Genomic DNA, 3,771 nt, shown 5'->3' with positions numbered 1-3,771 from the left:
TTTCCCCAAATCTTTCATTTCAAATTCTTTTTTCAGATATTCAGCAGTTTTTGAGAGCTCTTCAGGAGTCCCAATTAAATTCATGTCATTAACATAAACTGCTACAATAGTAAATCCCGATTCTGCCCTTTTGATAAAGACACATGGGCATATAGGGTCATTCACATAGCCCTCTTTTTTCAAATATTCACTGAGGCAATTGTACCACATACGTCCGGATTGTTTTAATCCGTACAATGATCGTTGTAATTTAATTGAGTACAAGCCTTTTGAATTGACCCTTTTTGCTTCAGGCAATTTGAATCCTTCAGGGAGTTTCATATAAATTTCAGCGTCTAAATTTCCATACAAATAAGCAGTAACTACGTCCATTAGACGCATATCCAGTCTTTTGGAGACTGTTAAACTGATTAAATATCTGAATGTGATTATATCCATTACAGGTGCATATGTTTCATCAAAGTCTATACCGGGCCTTTGGGAAAAGCCTTAGGCTACAAGCCTGGCTTTATATCTAGCAATTTCATTTTTCTCATTTCTTTTTCTCACAAAAACCCATTTATATCCAACGGGTTGTACGTCTTGAGGTGTTGGAACTACAGGCCCAAACACTTGACGTTTTGCTAGAGAAGCTAATTCTATTTGAATTGCTTCTTCCCATTTAGGCCAATCATGTCTTTGTTTACACTCAGCCACAGTACGTGGTTCAAAATCATCATCATTCAGAATTTCAGTAGCTACTGCAAATGAGAATATATCATCAATTATAATTGTTTCACGATTCCACATTTCTTGTGTATGAACATAATTTAAAGATATTTCAATATTCTCATTTTCCTGTTCTTCAGGATTTTGTACCACTTCAGGGGTTTGTGCCACTTCTTGGGCTTGAGTCTCTTCAGGGACTATAACCTCTTCTGGAGGAATATTTGTTTGATTATTTGCCTTTCTTTTTCGAGGAACAATGTCCTTCGATCCAACAGGTCTACCATGCTTCTGGCGTGAGGTAGATGGATCAGTCACGGCTCGAATGGACTGTTCAGCAGTCACATTGATTCTTGCTGGTGTATTAGCAGCTGGAACATGTGATCTTATCACTTTTGCTGTATCAACAAATGCATCAGGCATTTGGTTGGCAATAATTTGTAATCGCACTATCCTTTGCACTTCAGTTTCACTTTGGGATGTGCGAGGATCTAAATGAGACATGGTAGGTACATACCAAGTAAGTTCATGCCTAACTTCAGGAGGCATTTTCTTTTCCCCTAAAGATGGAAAAGTTGTCTCATCAAAGTGACAATCTGTAAATCGTGCAGTAAAAAGATCACCTGTTAATGGTTCCAGGTACCTGATAATGGATGGTGAATTATATCCAACATATATTCCCAAACGACGTTGGGGTCCCATTTTTGTGCATTGAGGGGACGCAATCGGGACATATATAGCACAACCAAAAATTCTCAAATGAGATACATTAGGTTGGTGACCAAGAACCAATTGTAGGAGAGAATATTGATGATAAGAAGAAGGTCGCAAGCGAATTAACGCTGCAGCATGTAATATAGCATGTCCCCACATAGAAGTAGATAATTGACTTTTTAATAATAAAGTACGTGCAATTACCTAGAGTCGTTTGATAAGAGACTCAGCTAATCCATTCTGTGTGTGGACATGCGGGACTGGATGTTCAACCTCAATCCCCATAGACATGCAATAATCATCAAATGTTTTAGATGTAAATTCACCAGCATTATCAAGCCGTATTGACTTGATCGAATAATCTACGAAATGTGCCCTTAATTTGATAATTTGTGCTAACAGTTTAGCAAATGCAACATTTCGAGTAGGCAATAAACAAACATGAGACCATCGTGCAGATGCATCAATTAAGACCATAAAATAACGAAATGACCCACTTGGTGGATGAATGGGTCCACATATATCCCTTTGAATCCTTTGTAGGAATGATGGGGATTCACCTCCAATTTTGGAGGGAGATGGTCTTATTACTAATTTACCTTGAGTATAGGCGGTGCAGAATTGTTCACTAGACAATAAAATTTTATGATTCTGTAATGTATGTCCATGTGAATTTTCAACAATCCTACGCATCATTGTAGATCCTGGGTGGCCTAAACGATCATGCCAAAGCATAAATGCTTTTGGATCAACGAACTTCTGGTTCGATACTGCGTAGGTCTCAATTGCCTTTATGGTTGTATAATACAATCCAGATGATAAAGCAGGCAATTTTTCTAGTATAAGCCTTCTTCCGGAGGCATTACTAGTTATACAGATGAATTCTGCACCATTTTCACTCATGGTTTCAAGATGATAACCATTTTTTCTTATATCTTTAAAACTTAGTAGATTTCTTCTGGATCTACTTGAATATAATGCATCATTGATGCTTAATTTGGTCTCATTGTTTAACATAATTGTGGCTCTTCCGGAGCCTTCTATCAGATCAATTGATCCTGATATGGTGGTTACTTTAGCTTCAATTAATGCTAAAGATAAGAAAAATTTCTTTTCATTAAGAATTGTGTGCGTTGTTGCACTGTCCACCAAACATATGTCTCCCACATCAGCTTTTGAAGTCAACGCTTCAATTTTGGAGTCCATTTCCTTTCATTTAAAAATTACGTTAGTTATAACATACACAAAATATTGAAAGGAAGAGAACATGACCATAAAATATAAAATAATATGCATGACTCCAAAATAAATATATATGATGGATTTAATTATAAAAATTTTGGGCATTTCATACTCATAATAACTACTTCTGGTAGTTGCGTTCACTTTAGGGAACGATGTATAACAAGAAAATATTAATTCAGAATTTCTTTTCTGATATTGCTACTACAGGAGCAAAAATAAAATGTGGGAAATATTTTATTTTCCACATTCAAGAAAAGATTCTGAATAGTACTAAATTGCTCCACAAATTTAATGGATTTATTATTATATCCATATTTCGGCTTGCAATCCTTCAGGGATATGATGCCGAAAAATAATAGCCTTGTATTTATCCTTCTGGGATATTTTAGTTAGTTTTTCAAGGCTCACAAATTTTAGGTGGAGACTCATGTAAAAAGCCCATTTAATATTATCCATCTAAATTTGGGAATTTCAGGTTCAATTATTGTCATATTTACAAAACAGCTGATTTTGTAGGAGAAATATTGGGATTAATTTTGGAAGCTTCAGGTCCATATATTATCCCATATATACAAAACTTCTGGTATTGTAATTAATATTTACAATATTATAATATATATTCTGATTATGTTTTGGACTTCAAGTCCATAATTTTCACACTTTATGCAAACTTCAGGTTGCAAAGGTGATATCATTATTAAAATAAAGACTTTGATGAAACTGGGGACTTCCGGCCCATATTTATGAAACTAGGGACTTCCGGCCCATAAACATGTATTCTCATGATTTTACAAACTTCAAGTTGTAAATCGTAAAACTCGGGACTTCGGGCCCATATATATGATTTTCTCACGATTTTACAAGCTTCAGGTTGTAAATCGGATATAAATAAAAATAAATATTCAAATAAATAAAGATGCGAATAAATAAATATTCAAATAAATAGAATACAATAAAAATAAACATTTAAATAATATCAAGACTTCTGGTCCAGATTCTTGGTTTTGTAAGCTTCAGGTTACAAATAATATTTATGACTTCAGGTCACAAATTTATAATTTCGTAAACTTCGGGTTACGAATAATATTCAGGATTTCAGATCCAGAT

Source organism: Mangifera indica, chromosome 5 (genome assembly GCF_011075055.1).
Source record: "Mangifera indica cultivar Alphonso chromosome 5, CATAS_Mindica_2.1, whole genome shotgun sequence".
Lineage (NCBI taxonomy): Eukaryota > Viridiplantae > Streptophyta > Magnoliopsida > Sapindales > Anacardiaceae > Mangifera > Mangifera indica.
This window is presented reverse-complemented; position numbering follows the sequence as displayed.